The 22,781-nt window shown below is 26.4% G+C and overlaps 1 protein-coding gene and 1 long non-coding RNA gene across 12 annotated transcripts in view; one reads left to right on the top strand and one right to left on the bottom strand.

Moving 5' to 3' along the window:
- Nucleotides 1-22,781, bottom strand: part of LOC123261682 (basement membrane-specific heparan sulfate proteoglycan core protein) — a 136,431-nt gene that overhangs the window by 108,486 nt on the left and 5,164 nt on the right. The gene's annotated exons all lie outside the window — the stretch shown is intronic.
- Nucleotides 7,075-22,620, top strand: LOC123261706. Its single transcript, XR_006508733.1, has 2 exons — nucleotides 7,075-7,113; nucleotides 22,501-22,620. It is a non-coding gene; the product is annotated as an uncharacterized LOC123261706 (long non-coding RNA).

Raw genomic sequence — 22,781 nt, 5'->3', positions numbered from 1 at the left:
AGAAGAAAGTTGTCTAACACGCAACCAAGAAAAATTCCCAATTTAAGAGACTTGGTATCGTGTCAACTTAACGAAAATATACGTTGGCCCGTTGGACGTGCGGACTTTTCTTGAGGATCTTAGGAGCTTGAGGACGGGACTGGTGTTGGTTAGAAATAAGGAGCCAGTCAAGAAGAGTACCGAAGTAAGAACAAAGAGAGAATAAGAAGACGTTGCTATTCTTTTTCTTTGTCTTAACTTGTGGTATATTAATGCGAAGAACATGCTACATGTAAGAGACGGCACTCGACCAAAGAGTAAGAGATCATGAGGGAGGAGGATACTCAAGTAGAATACTAACGAGTCTGTGTCCCCAAATCTGCCGAAGAAGACCTCGTTTAACCACACCTTTGCATTTTAACAGCTTCTCAAAGAAAAGAACTCAAGGAAGTGTTATGCAACTTTTTTATACTAAAAAAGTAAACTATATATTGCTCTAGACTAATCTTTGATTTATTACCAACGATATTTAATATTCCTCGTTATTATTGATAACAATATTTAAATCAAAAGTGTCCATAAATATAAGCCGGGAAAGCAAATGGTTTTCCGAACCAAGTACAAACTTTTTTTTTTTATTTCAGACTAAATAAGTCAAAAGTTCTAATGTTTAAATTTGCAGGTTTTTCAAACACAAAAAATGAAAAAAAATAATTCAAAAATTAAAATTTTCTTTGTCATAAAATTATATTAAACAGTGTATTTTATTCAAGTTATCCTAATACCGTATGCAAATTTTTACCTTTTTTCAGTCGACATAGCACTAAGAAAAGAATAATTTTATCAAAAGCCACTCATTGTTTTATCGTCATTGTGCATCGTAATAAATTTTTTTTTACATCTACGATTACTTTTTCTAAATTTTTAAGTTCTCGCTTTACAAATGAATGATTAAAAAAAAAAAAAAAATTGGGCAGTCATTGGTTCCATGCCAGTTTTCGAAAATCAAGTTCTAATCTGATCTTAACATTTTTAAGGTCCTAGGAACTAGTTCTTAATATTCCTACGAGGATATCTGTCAGTGTGTGTGTATGTGAGTGTAAACCTCTGATGTGTTGAAGAAAAATCTTACACAGAAAGAAAAATTTCTTGACTGAAGAACAAAATTCTTGGCTCAAGAAAATTTTCAAGTGCCTGAAGAAAGACTGAAGTTGTGTTGCCCGAAATAAAAATTTTTCTTGAAATTCTATTCTTGGTGGAAGTAATTTTTTCTTAATTAAAATTATCATAAATACTTGATGCAATAAACTTTTACATTTGATCAAGATTTTTAGATACTTCAGGGAAGCAGTGCCACCTACTTCAGCTGAGAAAAAAATTTTCTCACCTTGAGAAAATTTTTCTCTTGAATATTTGATACCCATTTTATATTATTTTAGCGTGCAATTATACATATTGAATGAAAAAAAATGATTCAAAATTATTTGATCTTCCCATTTGATATGTTAATCAATAAAAATATTAATGAAAATTTACTTCTATCTTTATATATAATTTTTTGGAGCAAGAGGCTGAATTTTCTCAAAACAAGAAGATTTTCTTGACTTAAATAAATTTTCTTGGATCAAAATACATATTTCTTAAAACAAGAGAGTTAATTTTGTTGGAATAGGTGAAATTTCTTGTGTCAAAAAGAAAATTTTTTTTTCGCTCAAGGAAATAATTAGGAAGAAAAATATTTTCTTGGCTCAAGTGAACCTTTTTTTTTTGTGTAAACTAACCATTCTAAAAGAATGTCTTTTTCAAATAACTTCGAAATTTATTCTCGGATAATTTTTGATGTCATAATTTAACTATCAATGCTCAGAAAACTGTGTCAGAGGCCGCCAATTTCTTCAAAATCATTTGGTGGGCTTGTGAGATATTTAATTTTAAAAGTAAGATCTTCAGGCCTATACAAGATCGTTCAACTTGAAAAAATTTTCCTGAATCCCTAAACCAAGAAAGAGAGTGCAAAAAAATTACGAATGTTTTTTTTTCGTGCTATTGCTTGAAATTGCGTGAGAACTATGTCTAAAAAATTTTTCACCGGGAGATCCAAAAATTAGAATCTTCTCAAGGGAACTCTTTTTTTTATCTTGATATTATTTTTACTCAAGCGAAACCCATCAAAAATTACTACAAAATTAAAAAATTTTTTTTGCTACCTCAATTTTTGTTAGGAGTATATTGCGTCAACTATAACAATGTTTCTTTTTTGGGTGATTTGTTCATCTTTCTGGGTTCTTTCGTAGACTTATCGATGAGAAAATGTTATTTTTTTAACGACATTTCATTTTCGGATAATGAAATTTTTTTTCACTTTTTCAGGGGGTACCCCATTTCGCCCGCAAAAAAAAAAAATTTTTTTTCTACGGCAACTTGAAATTATTAATAAAACAATCCATTATGAGATGAAATTAATTAATAATAGATAAATAAAAAGTGTCAATTAAATTACAGTTAGTTATCGATAAAAAATGAGATATAATAAAGTGCATAATATTATTGAATATTTTAACTATTGAACTTAACTGTCAGCTTTTAATGAACTGTCATTTAGTTAAAAATGAATAAACTGAAATAAAATTTTAAATAAAAATATTTGAAATCAATAAGTCATAACTTTGAATATATAGAATTGAAAGTATTAAAGTTCGAAACGAATATTATACTTTTCAGTAATCATTATCGACTTTAATTAACTAAGACATTGATTCCAATGCATCGATACTGATGACATCAAATAACAGTTTATATAAATAAATTCAAGTAACTTTTATAACTGCTCATATATAAGAATTATTTCATACCCAATTACATAATTTTTTTTTGTCTTGAAATCTAATTTTATAAAAAACAAATTTTTTTCTTTTCTTTTTAGTAGATTTCATAAAAATCTAACTATTTCATTTGTCCTCATGACGGAACTTTTGAAAAATTTTGCTATATTTCGACTTGCTATATCTCATCAAGCGGATTCAGAAAATTCATATGGTTCAAGAGTTTATATATATACGATACTAGCTGTTACCCGCCCGCTTCGCTGGGCGCTTTATAGAATTGCATTTTTAGATCTAGACTTGAAATTTAATTAGAGTATTGTTTTGATTTGCACAGATTCCAAATGAGTATTGAAAGTTTAGTTAAAGTCATTGCAAGTCTCATAAGTAAAGTTGAAATATGTCTAGCTTCAATTTCGAAGAATTTTTTTGTTATTTAAAATTTTCTCAGTGACATCAATATTTTATAGAAAATAAATTTAACATGTTTTTTACGAATTCTATTTAAATAAGTAGCCAAATTTATTTTTCACATACCCAGTGTTTGGAAAATGCATTCATTTTAATCAGATACATTCCCGCGATCTCGCAATAAAAACAATTTATAAGTTATGTAATCAGCAAAAATAACATGTATATAAAATTCTTAATCCATTGACCAAATTACTATATTTAATGTTAAGTTTTGGAAACCTAGCAATTACTTTTTTCCCGCTGCTAAAGAGACGTTTGCTGTAAAGAAATTTTTAGTAAATGTTATTAAATCTCAATAGATATGATTGAAGTTTCATGTTTCAAAAAGTTCTAGTTTATAAACAACAACATTTTCAGTAGATTTCATAGATATCTAACTATTTTATTTCATGAAACTAATTAATTTTCAGATAATTATCATAACCAAACATACGATCAGCATATAAACATAAATTTTCGACACTTAGTTCACCAAAAATAATTAGCTTCTTTTTCTTAAACTTTTTATAAATGACGTTAAATCAATCAAATATCAAGGTTATGTAATAAAAACAAAAGAAAATCGTATTAAAAACAAATGAATAAAAAATGAGAGTCTTTTGTTTTTCTTAACGGGAAAAAATGTATGTAAAAGTAAATCGTAAAAAAAATGAGAAATAGTTGATAAAATCCAAAAAATAAGTAGCCCATAACCATCTACGGAAAATTCTGCGTCGAATGGTAGCAGTCCCATCCCGATAGCTTCAGTAGTTTTGACGTCAACTTTAGTCAAAGAAACCCTATTTCGCTCATATATATTACACCCACGCATCCGCCCATGCATCTGCCCACGCATCCGCCCACGCGATGGTAGATGGAACTAAATTCTCAAAAAAAAAGAAAAAAAAACGTAATACCCTTCATGCCGATAAAAAAATAAATGAATTGAAGGAAAATGCTCGTCTTTTGTTTTTATCGGCGGGAAAAAATGTTTATCAAAGTTAAATAGAAATAAAATGGTGAAGGATTGATGGAATTCGAAAAATAAGTAGCCTATAACCATCTACAATTCATTCCGCGTCGAATGGTCCTAGTTTTATGTCAATATGTTCAGTAGTTTTTGCGTGTATATATATATATATATATATATATATAGATTATCGGCCTTGTTTCTTCTTTAACTCTAGATTACATCTAAAAGCTTAATAAATGAGTTCTAATTTGCATATCTATCCATCGGTCTAGACCAAAAATTACCCACTCTTTCTGTCTATCTAATGAAATTTTACTTTTGCATTCGTTTTATAGTAGATAATTATTTTATTAATAATTTGGAAATTATTATTTTAGTCATAATGAAAATATACGCGAATTAAAATTATAATGTCTGTTGATTACTTCAGATGTACACTATTTATTCAGGCATTTTAACGATGTACCTGATGTACGTAAACGTATTTTTTTTTGGATATGATCCTAGTAGTTTTTTTTTCTATTCATTATGAAATCTACTTCCATTTCGGCCACCGAATGGTCTTTTCTTTTTTTTTTTTAATTTTAAACTAAAATTTTTATTTTTTTTTTCAAAAAAAAAAAAGTTCGACTATAAAAAAAATTTTTGAGCTATTATAGCGATAAAAAAATTCGAAAATCTTCAAATTTTTTCTGAAAATTCATTCATGCTTCAACGAAAAATTTATTTTACAAATAGTACACGATATTATTCTACTGTATCAGATATAAAAAGTATACAATTTACTTTGATTTTGGTAAAAAATTTTTTTTATGTTTGTTATTTTAACTTTTACAAATTTTTACAGTCTTTTCGGAAAGTGGTTCACTTAAACATATAAGCAAGTGACATTCATCTCTATTCTATGTTATCAAAATATATTCATTAAACTATCATTTGATGTCCCTTGAAGTTATTTAACTGATGTATAAAGTTTTTTTGAATGAAGTTAGAACTTGTTTGAAGAGTTTCGAAAATTGCTAGGAGAGTTTCGAGTTTCAAATTCCGTTAAAATCAAAAAGTAACTCTTGAGTAATTGAAAAAACTATTCAAGAAAAACATATTTTCTATCAATGCTATTTTTATAGCATATTGTGAAAATCTTTCAATGATACGGAGAACATATTTATATTTATAGACATTAACCGATTCTGTAAATATAATTGTTGAAGAATGATACTTTTCCACTAATAATATTATAATTTTGCAAAAAAAAAAAATTAAAAATTTTAATGAGAATTGCCTTGATCTGACATAAATTAAATCATTAATGTAAAGAAGCATTAATATTCAAAGCGTCATTTGGAAAAGTCAATAAAGAAAGATCTCTCCTTACGTACGTACATATATTTATATAATACACATGATATCATGACATCATCAGCTATACTAAGCAAGTAATGTAAGTTAAAAGTGTCGAACGATTATAAGGGTTGCGTAATAGCTTTAATGCCATCATTGCAGTGCATCATTGTTGATCACATAATTGTACATCAACGATCAACATATATAAAATTATTAAAATACTTTTTCATATAAATCTTATTAAATCCAATTTTCTTCAATAAAGTTCTCAACAAACATGTTAGATGTTAGATTGTTGTCCTTTATATTCATTGACTAGAACAGGACAAAAAATATCCGTCTCGTAGAAGTACCTTTTCGTTTTATTTTCAATTTATCGTATGATTGCGTGGGAGAAATAGCGAAAAGTCGCCGGCGGACATGAGACCAACAGGCGACAGGTTAGAGGAAAAAACAAAAAAAAAAGAAAGAAAGAAAAGAAATAGAGGGGATAAATAACTGTTAAAAGAGTTACTATATGAGCTCCTCGCAAGTCGTCAAGTGCTCAGGAAGAAGACACTCCAGTCATCTCACCCTCTCAATCCTCCTTTACACAACACTCATCGACATTACATCGCGCGTCTGAGAGTGAAAGAGAAAAACAGAAGCAGCTTACCATGAACCGCTCTAATAGTCCATTGTCTAAGACCGCAGCGACAAAAACCTCATCTCACCAACCAACTCGTTCTATCCTGCCCTGCCTGTGTTAAGTCTAATTCTCGAATCCTCGTTTCGCCTTTCTGATCCTTTTAAACTCCCTTCATATCCTCATAAATCTATCTGGCATTTTTTATCATTGTTCTACACTGATTTTATCGAATAAATCCGATTGCTTACAACAAACCAGTATAAACTTGTATACTACGACTCATAATACGGAGCACTAGAGAGAGCTTTATTACTAAATTTTTTGCATCTTTTCACTCCAAATATTTTTATTGTTATATTTTTGTCAATTCAAGACACCGAAATAATTTACCTATCATTGTACAGCGAAATAATTTACCTATCATTGTACAGATAATTAAGAATTTATGAAAATTTATTCATCATTTATTAAGTCGTAAATCTCATAACCGGAGCCAATAACAAGGTTACTATTTACATAACAGCGCAAATAAAATATATTAAAACATAAAATAAGATATATCTACTTATTTCTATGTTGGCATTGAATTATTTCCTATAAAATATAGTAATATTTTATACAATACATAACAATTATTTTCATGGAAAACGAATCGCAAAAAGTACTTAGTATGTATATTTGTTGGATTTAAATGATTTTCCTTCTTTCTAATAATCTTTCTTAATTTTTAGAATATTGTTAAAAATAATATTAATTTTTTATAGTCTTCTTTGAGAAATAAGATACATGATGATTGCTGTAAATTAGCAGTTACATATTATGATAAATATTGCAAAAGATCTATATTATATACTGAAAACAAAAATTCTTGACTAGAGTGTAAATTTTCTTGGCTCAAGAAAATATTAAGAAAGGTTGAAAATTTCTTGAGCCAAGAAAATTTTTTCTTGCTTCAAAATAACTTTCTTTTTCCTTAAAATTTTCTTGGCGCAAGAAATTTGTTTTCTGTGTATACATTTCATAATCTTACGTATGCTTTACTGTTCAGATACCTGATGAAGATCAAATATATTTTGATCTTAACGTTGATGAGATAAAAAGGTATTATTAATCAATAAACATTTCCTGGCCCACGTTTCTGTAATGGATAATAATATTCTACAAATTTAATGTAATGGACGCGGAAAAATATAAAAAATTTCAAAAACCTTTCCTGTCAATTATGTAATCGGAAATTTTGAAAATTCGATCCTTTAAAGTAAAAGTCAATTAATTAAAAGATTTTTTTCTTTCATAGATTTGTTTCGTCAAGAGATCAAATAATATGGAAAATAGCAATATTATTTAAAGTTGTTCAATTATTATAATATTTATAATTCATGAAGAACTAAAATGATAACTTATTTATCATATTATATATCTAGGGGTCACTCCACGAATTAAAATCATTTTTTGTGACAACACAATTTGTCGTGTAAAAATTGTTAGCTTACTGATGAGGTTGTCTATTTTTTATATGATAAGCAATCAAAAACTTGAGATAAGAATATTTTCACATTTTTTAATTCTGATAATTTTTTACACGGAATATGACCTTTTTGGGATATACATATTTGTTGTTCGAATACAAATCAATAAAAAGTGTTAACATACTCTACTACTTTTTTATGATAATGCTAAATTTTTTCAATAAAGTAACATTTACTCTCATAATTTTGAACCCATAGAATCAGAATAATGTATGAGCTTGTAAATTATCGACAGTGATAAATTTTATTTTTTACTTCATAAATCAGCAATAAATAATAATTTTTATTAAAGATCAAAAGAGCGTTATGAGTCGTACGCTTTAAAATTTTCTAAACTTTTTCATTTCTTATTCCTCATAAATATATAAAGTTATATGTTATATTACACAATTGATGCGACAAGACAGCAGTATATTCAATCCTATGTCATTCTCATTACTAAACATTCTCTATACGTTAACTCACTATTGCTATGATGTCATTAAAATAAAAGTAACAGCAAACGTTGAGTTCAATACAAATGCTCAACTCAGAAGATTAAAACTACTTCGAATAGAAGATGAATGTTACAGCTTGCAGGTTTATGAATAAATATTCTTTACGTATATACATTTAAAAAACTTTGATATCATATTTTTTCGTGATTTTAATGTGAAAAAATTAATATTGTATAGAATATCAGACATACGCAAATTTTATAAAGCGCTAAACGCTTGAAAAAAATACGATGCTAATGTCTGTGAAGCTAAAGAAAAAAAAATGGAAATAAAATTTTACATTTCATTCATTTTTACCACTTGACACTTTCGCGACCTCTGGCAATTGACGCTAATTGTCTCGCGTCATTTTACGTTCAACTTATACAAATACAAAGAATTTGTATGCATGGGATGTTAAGAGTTTTAAAACTCTCACATTTGATAAATAATTTAAAAATATAATATTTCTATAATATATGTACATGTAACAAATTAGAGTTAATCATCTTAACAATTACGGACCAACAAACATGATATTTAATTATATCGAGGAACCCAAGCGATGAATCATGTCTATAGGCCATGTTGGTTTCGAATTCCCAATTATACTGAAAATTTTCATAACTTTCCCATGAATATCTGGCTGTTCGATCGCTATGTAATTATCGTTAGCTATCATACGATAATGGGCTCGGAAGAGGCGAGTTCATGCGAGCTAATGCGATAATATGGGGGGGGGGGATATCTACGCAGAGAAAAAAAAGTTATCTCAAGTTTGTTTCGGGAATCATTGTTATTAATTCTTCATATACATGCATATAGTTTTCACGTTTTATATAGAGATATAAAACAAATGATATTAATCATCGTCGTTATTAAATTCAACTCTCTTTGTTACACAAATAGTAGTTCAGTGTGACGCTATTAGTCGTTCTACCAAATTAGATCTACATAATATAAACGCTATATATCATCATGTGAGTGATTACATTCATACAATGTATTTTGATCTGTGTTTTGCTTATTTTCTCTAGTAAAATCCCACAATTACTTGATGAAAAATGTTTTTTAGTAGATTTCTTCAACATATTTTACAGTCATTAAAATTGCAATTTTTGACTATTACATAAAAAATTTGTTTACACGTAAAAAAAAAGCACAATGTAGATAATAATAATTGTGTCGTCAAATTAGAAAATCAAAAAATTCACTATACTATAAATTTTAATCTTAAATAAATTTTGAAGGGATTAATTTATAAAAAAAACTCTCGAAGAAATTTAATTCTCTACAAAAATACATCGCTTTTAATCTGATACGTTGATTGTATACAATGGAATATAAAATTCCAATTAACAAAAAAATTGCCCATTTTATTTGAATGGGAAATAAAAAAAAAATTATTTTTTCAAATAATTTATCACCTTTACAATTATTTAAATATTTATTTAATTTAAGAGGGAATTTCAAAAAATAATTTTCGATTCTATATATTGATGATAAAGATTAAAATTAAATTAACTTATGTTACAAATTGAGCTAATTTCATAAAATTTACGTTTAAAATTAAAAATAAACAACAATGAGTTATCAAGTACTCAAATGTGATAAAGTAATCGCTCCCTCATATATAACTAAACTGTTATACATAGCATTTGTGATAGTCATAATGTAAGCATAGCACAACTTTTTCATGTTGCGATACAATAAGTTTATATACAATATAGACTAGTGCTTTTAACACTCGCCCTAATACGATACAGCACTTTCTCTACGATAAACAAAAATTATACATGAGTCAAACAGTCTTTCTTCTGTCGTAAAAAAAACAAAATTGCGAAAATAGCGAGTTGTAAATTGCTGTTAATATAAAGCTTATACATTTTTTAGATATCGATTTTTTCATTGTATCGCATCGCGTCATTTAAGCATCTTGTAACCTTATTATAAAGAAACATAATATCTTAACTTATTTATGTGTTTATTTTCGTCCTCTTTTTTACTCTCGCTCGACTTTCGACCGTACTCCCGAGGTCACCTCTGATTACATACCAAAAAAGGGGACCAAATGTAAAACTTAAAAATAAAAAATTTTATTTTAAATAAATAAATTTATTTAAAAAGTTATTCAAGTATCTATTAGCCGATCAACTAAAGAAGTCTAAAAATAAATACAGTTCAAATTGTGAAATTATAAAGTATACAATACGGCGCAAAATTTATCGTTAGTGTGTACAAAAAATAGATTAAAACTCTTGAAACTGCAGTATAAGAATGATTCATATTAATCCTTTGAGCGTCAACGACTCAACGCGCGTCTTCAAGAATTTATAAAAAAGCAAAAAAGAACAAAATTCACAGGCGAATGAGAGTAGAGTAAGCGACTTTTCTAGAATAAAGAAGTCAATGCGCCTAATAACTTTTTTAACAAAATTTTTAAACAAACAAACACTCGTTATTGAAGACAAAAAAAATTAGAAAATAAGTTCATTAGAATAAATTCAACGTAAACAATATTTGAAAAGAATTTGTAATATACGATGAATTTATTATAGTACATTTTAAGTTTCCGTTTATGTTTTTCAGTCGCTCGATCTTAAAATCTCTAACGTTGAAGCCAACGAAAAAGTCTTTCGTTTGAAAAAGAAAATTTTTGAAAGTGTCATAATTTATAGATCTCATCAATAATAATTGTTTTGCATAAAATAAAAAAAACTTTATTGTTGATGAGTAATTTTTTGTATTAATCATTATAATAATTGTTTCGCAAGAAAAAATACCATACTTAATCATTTTATCTCCATATAACCTTACACGATTTTCATATCAATGAAACAGTGCAAGTCTTCTTTATATGTTCATATAGTACATAGAGATTTTTCTATTCTTTATTTATGAGCGTGATTCCTGATTATTTACGATTTTATACACTGATAAAAAAATTGAGTTAATTAAAAAAAAAGTTTGGAAAATCCAAAAGTGCACGACTCATAATGTTCATTTAATTATAAAATATTAATAAAATAAAGAACATGAAAAAAAATATATAAAACAACTAAAATAGCACGATAATGCGTAAGCGCCTCTAGTGGGATAAATGTACCCATTATATTATATAGATATACAGTCTTCTGGTTTTTATTTTATTTTATTAATTGTACATAAACGACACTGAATTACCTAGCCATTCGCATTCGGTGACCTACAATTCTTTCGAAGAATTAAAAAAAAAATATTTAACTCAATTAATGCATTTTTTCGCAGGTTACAGTGTTTTCAGAATTTTATACATGACGGACAGGAAAATTTTTTGATCTATTTTGATGTTTTTTTCCGTTTCTATTGCACTAAATCAATTTTTGAAGTGTCAAATTAATCTCCATTAAATTATCTTGACATTAGTATGCAAAATATATTGATTCCGTGAACTAACTAGACTAATAATAAAAATAGTTGTCGAAATGAGGCGAAAAAAATTTTTCGATCGTAAAGCACTCTCTGATGCTTCGCATCATGAGTCGTGCAATAACAAATCTTTTATCAAGAATATTATTTTGTAACATTTTGATTTTTATTTTTACCATAAAATATTCTAATTATGGATAAATTTTAATAACACTTTTACACTTTCAAATGAATTCAATTTGAATGCATGCGTGTTATAAAAAAAATTTGTACGTTTTGCTGATCTTAAAATATCCTTTTATTTTTTTTATCAATGACCGATTTGGCAGATGAATTAGATGAATTGTATATTAATAAAGTTGAGACCCACTGTTTGGCAGATAGCTTATCGCTTGACATTCATCAATTCTAAAAAGTTATATGTATATATTATTTATGGTGAAAATGAAAATAAACATAAATTAAAAACAATTCTGTTTCAAGTTTTTATCACTTATGCTTTTACGTACAAATTGAACAATAAAAAATATTTCAATGCAAAATGTTTATTTGCTTCGAAAAATAATTTTAATTCTTTTCAACCAATTTATAGAATAGAAAGAACGTTGATCTTTTAAAAAAATCTATTCTTATCGCAGTCACAAGCAGGTGTGAGCTGACTATTTTTTTTCTTGATAATGCCACCCACTGAATAAAATAGACCGAAAATCCTTGTACGCTATCAATTATGACTCATAGTTGAATCAGTATTTGAAATTTTTACAAATAGGCTTCGCTCAATTTATCCAGAAATATTTATTAAATAATTTTATAAAATATATATGGTTGTCTTTATTTTTTGACAATAAATAACATAACCTGCTGTTAATGATCTATCATACTTTGTCTAATATTAAAAGCTTAATAGTAACACTGAGTAGGTCGAATATCAGCTGAAATAGCGAAGTGTAAGTTTTATAAATAAAGATTTAGAACGAGTGAAGAATAATGTGATATATAACTTTCGAACTTGGATTTTATGGCTTAGAAACGCGCAATGATGTCACGGGTTATTTGCAGTTTTGCCCTCTTGGAAGCATTTAAGAACAGCTTAAAAGACTTTCACTGCATCTTCATCATTTATTTTTGAATAAACAAATCAAAATACAGCGAGTTTTATGATAATTTTATCTATAAAAAAAATCATAAAACACGAATCAAAAACATTCTTTTCATTAAAAATTGTGCTCACCAAATGTGAATTTCTTTTATTTATAATATATCTTTATAAAATATCACATATCTATTTCAAAAAACTAGAATATACTATACCAATCAACATGTTAATTATTACAAATAAACAGAAATTTTTTACCGAGGATGTAAAATTCAAAAAATTTATGCATGACTACAAATGATTCTCTATCAGCTAAGACAAAAATAACTTATTACGTGTATTATTCAGACTGAAATACATCCTTAGCATCACGTCATTGCACCAGATATTTCATAGAATTTCAATGTACTTAAAAATTCGTCAAATAAAAATATATGTAAAGAACAAGAAGAAATTTAGAGTAAAACAATTGACTCTGCATATTATTAGACTTAAATTTGCTTATTGTCTTTATATGCTAAAAATAGAATCAGGTAATTTTTATTAAATTTACAATCAAAAAAATTTTAAATATTAACATTGAAACTATATTTCTTTTAACTTCGAAAAAATAATTTATTTTTTTAATCATAAAAAATAGTAAAAAAAACTATTTAATGAAATAAGTATGATTAACAGCTTATTTAACAATCAATTACAGTTATAAATACTTTTTTATAATCTAAATTGTGAAAATCCTCACTTTTTGTGTAAAATGATATTCATCGCATCATCAATGACACATTCAAATTATACATACACACTGACAAGCAGGACTTATATATGTATATAATATAAGTATTGGAAGTAATTCATTCGAAACGCACAATTTTATTTATTCCCGATTGAAAATCTTGTTCTACATGTTGGTGGAACAAAAAATAAAAAAAAAAAAAAAAACTAATCTTAATTACGCTTTCGACCAAGCTTAAGAGGCAGGCTTTCCAAGAATTGCACATCTCATAATGCGGAGTGTTTCAGACTGAGATCTACTCTAAAATTTTTTCATACTACACTTCAATCATTCTGATCGATTAAATTAAAAAAAATTGGTGGGTTTTATTTAAATCATTTTTTGGAAATCAGCTATGGGCCGATTTTATTCTAAGTAAATAAGCTATTTTAAGACAAAAGTAATCAATATTTCTTTTGTTTTCCTACCTTTTTTAATAATTTTCGAGTTATATTTTTTTTTTTATTATTATTCTGCTCCTAAAGGGATTACCGCATACGAGTTTTATAAGCGCATTAAAAACAAAATCAAATTGATTCAAAAAAATCATTTTGAACCAAGATTCTTGAACTAAAAATTTATATCTAATTCCTATAATTCAGAATTCAAAAATTTTTTGTCTAGATTGAAGTTCATTTTTTTGCTTGTCCTTTCATAATTGAGGAGCTCTTTTTCAAAAAGGTATCTTTTCATATTTTAAAAGACCAAGTTTCTGAACTTTTAAATATTAATTACGTCGAGAATTATAAAAATTTATAAATGAAAATCGAATTACAGCTTCCTAACCGATAGAACTTTATAGCTAAATTAAAAAAAGTTCAATACAAATATTTATAATTGAAGATAACCAGTTTTTTGTCTCGATTAATCAAAAATAAAAAGATACCTTTTTGAAACTCAGCTCCTGAATTATAGTAATTATTTAAATTACACAATAAAAACATACAAAGTACTTTTTGTTTTTATTATATTCACTGATTCAAATATCTTTTAAATTATTTAAAATATGTTTGTCTATAAGAACAAAATTAAAGTAAAAAAAAAAAACGAATGTAGATTATAATAAACGTTATAAAAAATAATTGATCTAAAAAAAAAATGAATTTATTTATCTATACCTTGACATATGTTACAATGAGTTCTTTCAAACGTGGAAAATAAAATAAATTTACATGTTCCAATGGTTCTCAAAGGTAATAAAGATTTATGACTATTATGATAACGTTAAATTTATTGATGTAAGGGATTTTATGACATTTTACTCCTTTCTAGTATAAGCTTAAGTTAATGTGCCAGTAAGACGAGCAAATTAATTTTTTATTGATATATAAGTCAATTATAAACAAGTAAATAGGTTATCTTATCCTAAAGGTTCATAGTCGTCTAAATCTATTAATTTTAAATACTTGAAAAAGCAATCTTATAATCAGTTTTAAAACCCGAGGTCGCTTATAAAAAAAATGATACATATACATGGTATCCATAACTGTATATTTATGCATGTACTTATGTGTTTGTGAGCTCAACATAAGAAATCGAAAGTGATTATGACAAACATACGTTGTTCTTGGAGTTAGCAACTGAGAATGAATTTTTGTTTAGACTATTCGTTGAGATATATTTAATTTACGAATTAACCAATGGCTGTATGCCAGATGTGACTAATTCTCATTAATACATTATATTTATTTATTTTTAACACGGTATAATATCATAAAAACTTTTTTTTATAATTTCAAAAAACTTTAAAGATAAACAATCAGAAAGAAATAAAAATATTACTACATCATATCAGTAATTCTCACATTTATTGCATTTGATTCTACACAAAGATTTTTCGAGCACTATTTAATTTATCGTACTAAAAACATCTTAATTTGTAATTTGCCTAAACAGTTTTTACTCATTAGCATTAGCTAGTTCATTAAACAATGCATTGTTAAATATAACTTAGTCTTCAATCGTTTTTTTTTTTATAAAGTAAAGTTTCATTTTTTCGGAATATACAAAAAATTTTTTAATTATAGTGAACTTTTGTATCACAGTATTATTCTATTAAATGCACAAAATGTAAAATTATATTTTTCAAAAAGAAAAACTGTAATGCAAGCTCTTATAAATTTGAAGAATAATCAAGGTCACAATTCAATTTAAGAATAAATTATACTGATGGGTCACTTGACTATATAATTGTTATAAGAGACATGAATGGCTTCAATGAATAACACAGTCAAAACTATTATAACTACAATAAAAACGACTACATAGTATTGAATCGTTCTAAGCATTTATTTGAATGAATAATTCACTAAACAAGTTATTAAGTGCAATATTCAGTAAAGTTAAATTAACCTTTTGATTAAAATTAATGTAAAAATGATCTGGAGTTAGTATGGATACCAATCAATTTAATTTATCTTATACTTTAAATTTGATTAAACTTAATATGATTTATGACTATATGAGTCTCCTCCAACGCCTATTGAAGAACTAACAAACTAATTGATATAATTGTCAATTCTAGCTTACATACATAATAAATGATGAGAAAGAATTTATATTAATACATAAAATAGCTATGAGGTATCGAGTTTAACGATAAGTTTATTTAAAAATTAACTTTATAATAAAAACATATACACAAAGAATCTAAAAAAAATTATTTTGGTTTATTCAGTTGGATAGTTATTGTGAACATATACTGATTGTATCTCAATTTTTATAATAGATTGATAACTTGCCGCTGAAAAAAAAAATCTACTCGATTTAAGAAAAATATTTTCTTAAAATTTCACTTATGAAATGTTAATCTTACTCTTACTCTTGATGAAATGAAAAAGGTTCTCTATTCAAAAATTTAACGAATTCAATAAAGCACTTTATTATTTTCCAACAACATGAGCTATATTTTGCTTGAAAATTTTCATTCTCTTGAAATATTCATACAAGATATCCTAAAAATATCGAGGTTCAATCCTCGAATTTTAATTATTTTATATATTACCTAAAATAAGTGTCAAATACATTTTAGAATATGTTTCAGTAAAAAAAAAATTTTTTTTGCTGTTTTGAATGAAGAAACTATTTCTTGAACCAAAAATATAAAATTCATTAAGAGAAATAAAATTATTCTTCATTAAAGAGAATCGTGTTGTTCGATGTAGAATTTGATTGTATCAATTAAAGATTATTTGCTCTTAATCGAAGATGTAAATTTTCTGAAGCTAAAAATAACGAGCTTCAAAATAAGAATTTATTCTTGAATCAAAAAAACTTCTTCAAAATAATTTGGTTTGATCACGAAAAATTTTGCATTGCATTGAGAAAATATTGAACAAGAAACATAAATTAGTAAAAATCATTGAATATTTAAGTATAATTTAAACCCGAAAGTAAATCATCAAAAATGGCCACATACAATTTAAAATGTATTTTTAATCAATAAATAAATTTTAATCGCCAAAAATATTTTTTTATCCTGGTCGCTTAGTCACCCACTCATTTAACGACTCAAGCACTATAATTGTGAGAACTCAACTATTAAAATATCTAAATATCTTAGCTGAATTTTTAATGTTAATGTATATTCTTGACTTTTATAGATTTTTTTATTACCTATTCTGAAAACTGAAATGATTTATTATAGAAATGATAAACTAAATAAAAAAAAATTCTTAAAATGGTTTACTCTGCAGGCCATCTCTATAACTTCCTACTATCTTGAAATTTCAAATTCTTTAAAGTATCAGGCAATAAAATAAAACATAATAGCACATCAAAAACTGATCCTTATTTTACTTTATAAGTTTTAAGGTATTGTATATGATGGAACACAAAATAATCATATTCGATATCAAAAAATTGTTTGCTCAAAAGAAATGGTGGAAGTAATTTCATGATTTTTTCTTTTTTTTAGCCTTGAATTTATTAATTAGCAAAACTTAAAATTTCAGTTTTTAGATTCAACTTAGAGTTAAAAAAATAGAAATTCTGACGGTTTTATTACCGTCTTCTCATCTCAAATTTTTCTTTTACTTTAATTAATCATACATTTTTTTATTTAAAAAAAAAAAAAAAAAAAAAAAAAAAATTTGTCGGTTCGTAGATATTTGGATTTTCTAAAATTTTTTTAACAATTTTGAATTTCGATAAATCATTAATTTTAAATAATAACTTCTCAAATAATTTCTAAATTACAATTTAAGGTAAAAGACTCAGTTACTGACACTGGCCTTGTTATTGACACTTGTAATTTTATTTTAATAAAAAAAAAAACAAATCAACTCTAATAAATTAATAAATACAATTTTTGAATAATAAATTTTAAGAAAATTGGTTTTTTTGAGAACATTTAATTTTTTTAATTAGAATAAAATTGCAAGTGTCAAGCAACTAGGCCAGTGTCAATAACTGGGTCTTTTCCCTTATACTCGAATTTAAATTCACAAAACATTTTATTAGTGGTCGAATATTCAGATCTAAACTGTGTAAGTTTCACCTGTTTTGCCTAGACCGTCTTAATTGCATCAAAAAATATTTATACACCTGATGATGTCACTCAGTCAACGATGTCATAACTTTTCTTAATACATATTTTATTAATGTTATTGATTATTATGCATGATATTTAGAAAAGTGACGAAATTCGGTCTAAAAACTCTTTATATTTCATTTTATGAAAAATATATTGGGCTTTTAATAATAAAAGATTATTTTAGGTTAAACAAATTTCAATACACATAAGAAAAGCAGAATTTAAAAGCACTGAATATTAGTGTCTGCATATTTTCAATGTATAATTCATTATTAATAGTAGTTAGCTTTAACTTTCAATTTTGCTATTTTACGAATATTTGGCAAGCCCTCTAACTATTTTTCAAATATTCAATATTCTTATATGTAAGAACAATCAACTGAGTTTGCTGACTTTTTAAGGCTATATAATAATAAAAAAAATAAAAAAAAAAAAAAAGGAAACAAGTAGAGCAAATTGGCGAATTATTTTTGCTTTTCTCTGTCGTCATTTTCTCCTGTGAACCTCACTGTTAACCAGTACACTGTCCTCAAACCAGTTTGACTTGTCACCCACGCATTTCATGCAAGATGTATAGTGCCACTGAACGTTAATACGAAAAAAAAATATATTCGAATTTTTAAGCATGACAAAATCAAGAGATATGAAAACCGGTTGACCCTGCAGCCAAACCCTACGACTTCCCGTTGTCCGCAAGCTCTAAAGGTTTAAAGACACTAAATATATTTAGTGCACTTTTGAAGCCAGAAAAATGATTTATCATACATCTAATTCCAACATACTATGCATCAACCAAGAAGATTTGTTGAAAGCTATGAGAATTGTATTAAAAAAGAATAAAATGAAAATTCTGAATCTTAAACACTTAATATCGTATTTTCATATCTTTTCAAAGTACGGAAAGATTACTATTCACTAATAAATATTAGATGAAATGGAGCGAGCAGGGTTCCACAACAAAATTTCCCCGACAAAATACGCTTAAAAATCTCGTTGTGCCCTTTTATCATGGTTTTTGTGTATATTTATACGAAATAGACCATCACAACTATCAGGGATAATAATATTATAATTTAAAAGGAGATTTTTTCCGGGGAGATTTTGTCGTATTACCTCCGAGCAGTGGTAATTTTTTTTCTCATGAAAATATTTCTCGCATTAAAATTTTTCATGCTAAAACTTCCCAAACAAAAGTTCAGATAAAATTAATTCAAAATTTTTATAAAACTGAATGAAGCAAGATAAACATTTTCAAATTATAAATTTTGCTAGGAATAATTTCTTTATACAACTTGTTAAGATTAATCATATCATTATGCAATTATTATCTGAGTTTATTGAATAACCAAAAAAAATTTAAGTTTCATATTAATTCTGTCAAAATTAATTAATTTTTACTTATTTAATGAAATATTATTAAACGTTATTTTTAAAACTCTAGTAAATATTCCAGTGACTTTATTTAGATTTATAAATATTTATGGTCATAAAAATTTTAAATCAAGACAATTGATTTAATGCTATATTTATATTTATACTCATTATCTATGATCAAAACGACAATGTGTATCAAAAATACCCGTAAAAAATAGTTTTCTAAAAATTCAATCATCTAATTTTAAGTCCCAATGAGAAATAAATTACCGAAGTCAAAGTTTTAGTATTTGTAACAGTATAATTTTCTTATATCTTGATAAAGCTGAGATGAAAAATAAGGAGTATAGATGTTTGTATTATCTATATTATTTGTAATAAGAAATAAGAGTAAGTCCCATCATTCATTCGATTCTAAGAAATTTCATCATTTTTATTTTAATTTTACACAAAAAGTATTTCTCGCTGGCTTGTAAAACTATATTGTTTAGATACGCTCGTGTGTGATAATATTCCAATATTAACAAGGGTCATTAAACATTTAACAAGTGTACTTAATGAGATCATGCGCGTGAGCGAATGTGAGCATCGAGGTAGATGTATATATACTAGATCATTAGAGAGTTCTTTAGATTGAGTATGCGTGATGGTCACAACGCCGTTTTAAGGACTCTACCTGTCCAAGCGTCGAAGTTCCCCGGTGAAAATCATATTGAAATCCTCTCGACGCAAGAAGCTATGGCATCCTATTACGGATAAGCTTAAAGCTTCGGAAAATTTTTTCATATGGTCCATCGACTCACTGCGGGTTTTTTTTATATTATATTGATTTAGCTAGTTAAGTAGTAAAATGAGCTCATTCATCCGATCCAGAAATTAATCGAGTTGAGAGAAATTAAAAAGAAGATAAACAAATTGAGGAGCTATTTAAATACTCTCATACTCTCAATTTAATCTAATAGTTTTTTTTCTTCTCATTGGAAGGATGGCTTGGTTGTTTTTATTGTCAGCACTTATGATACTACACAGCGATATGTCTGCCATTGATAGAGGGCTAACCAGTCACTTACCCAATAGTAACATGATACTTCTGATTATACCATCTTTTTCCAGAAAAATCAACCGCTTTATATTAAGTTAGCTAATTATCAGTTTTTTTATTTTGAAAACAGGAAAAATAATATCGCTTGATAACGTGCAAAATTTTACAGAAAATATTTTTTAAGAAAATCGAATATTTATTAAAAATTCTACTGAAGCCAAAAATATTAAGCGGTTGATACTCTGAATTATAATCGTAATTTTATCATGTTACTCGTTAATGAAGTTTTTTAGATTTTCGGATTAACGTTGATGAAATTTATAATTTGGACAAATAGTATAAAAAATTATCGAAAATTCAGAGAATCGTTTCCGAACTTTTTATTCTCGGAAAGCTCTCTAAAATTATCAGTGCTTACGTTTTTTACGGTAAAACATAATTTACTACATGATGATATTTTTTTTACTTTTTGATGTTAGTTAATAAAATTAATCAAAATATACTTTTAATTTTAAAATTGTTTGATCTTATTTCATTCAAAAATTTGACGATTAATTTTCAGCACTTGTATAAGAGAAAATCTCATAGCGGGTCCCGGAGTTTTAAATTAATGGTCGCACATGGCCTGCAAAAATATCATATTGAAAATATCCTTGCAGAAAATACTTTAATGTAATTTTGACACGTTATTTTCGACGAAATATCCTTAAGCATACTTTTCACTTGAATGTGTTGACATATTTTTAACAGGATATTTTTTCACAGGTTCCCAGTCTTAACATGCTAAAATACAAGTAGTTCACTTACTACAGAGTCTTACTACAGAAATAATGATAGAAATCAAATTGATTGAAAGAATTTTATCGTGAATTAGTCTACAGTCTGAATGTATTAAAAGCAGATTTTTTGTTTATTTTACAGCAGTCATCACTATAGTTTTAGAAATTTAGAATGAGCACTGTAAAAAATCTTGTTGGCACTCTGGCTCTCTTATACAAACTAATGCGTGTTATCCCACGATGTAGACATATTATATATTACAGATATTTAGTATGCACACTGTATAAAGTTTAGTTGTCACATAACACTGTTGAATAATTTACACGCTGTCAAAACAAAGTTTATTTCATCGATTTTCAACGGTATTTAATTTACATATTAGTTATTTTTAAACTCCGAGACTGAATACTGTAAATAAAATTGATAACAATTACTTCAAATACAATTAGTCTAACAGAAAATTTCTTTGAATTAATTATTGATTAATTCTGAATTAATTATTAATTTCTTTAATTAATTACTGTCAGGAATATAATTTAATTGAAGTAATGATACAAAAATATCTTTTTCATTGAATATTTTCATTCAAAAAGTTACAGTGCGAATTATTGTTTTGATTGGTTAATTATATCGTACTTGAGAAATAGCTCATTATGATTAGAAAGTAATTACGTTTAGTTATTAATACATTTTTTTGCTTTATAAATTTTTTTTCTTGGTTTTGATATTCATGATTAAAAAAATTTTTTTTATCGAAGAATATTTATTGAAAATTTTTAAACATATATGAACTCCAAGTGTCAAATACGATCAAATTTCTCATTCAAGTCATATTTTTTTTAACTAAAAGAAATTCCGATACTCAAAAGCTCCCACAGAAAAATATTTTGCGTCATTGCGTCAAAAAATTTTGTGTTAAAAATTTTTTTAGTAATAACGCAAAATTTTTTATTGTGAATCAGTAAATTAATAATGCCGAAATATTGTACTGAATAATTAATTATCTATTACAGACGAATAAAGACTCTTCGAAAACTCGCTTTGCTCCTACCCTCTAGCCTAACGCGGGTAAATGCAATAAACAAAACAAATCTTATTCAAACTAATGTTGAGATTTTGGTGATGATTCTACTATATCTTTAAAAAAATAACTTTTAAGTTATACTGACTCAAATGATAAATCTAAAACTCATTTGATCAGTCTTTAGCAAATGAGTACACTGAAAAAAAAAATTCTTGACTGGAGTGTAAATTTTCTTGACTCAAGAAAGAAAGGTAATATTAAGGAAGGTTGTAAATTTCTTAAATGAAGTCAAAGTTTCTGGAGCCAAGAAAATTTTTTCTTGCTCCAAAATAACTTTCGTTTTCCTTAAAATTTTTTTGGCGCAAGAAACTTGTTTTTTGTGTGTAGTATTCTATTGTATTTGGATGATAGTCTCATTTTAGGACGCATATTTGATTTTTCGATTATGTTTATTCATTATTTTAAAATTTACACCAAAAAATAAGTAAAAAAAACTGCGCCTTTACCCGCTTTACCTGAGAGCTTGTTTTTTAGGTAAATTAAGGAA

This window comes from Cotesia glomerata, linkage group LG3, assembly GCF_020080835.1.
Source record: "Cotesia glomerata isolate CgM1 linkage group LG3, MPM_Cglom_v2.3, whole genome shotgun sequence".
NCBI lineage: Eukaryota > Metazoa > Arthropoda > Insecta > Hymenoptera > Braconidae > Cotesia > Cotesia glomerata.
Note: the sequence above shows the minus strand (reverse complement) of the source record. Positions and strands in the feature narration are given on the sequence as shown.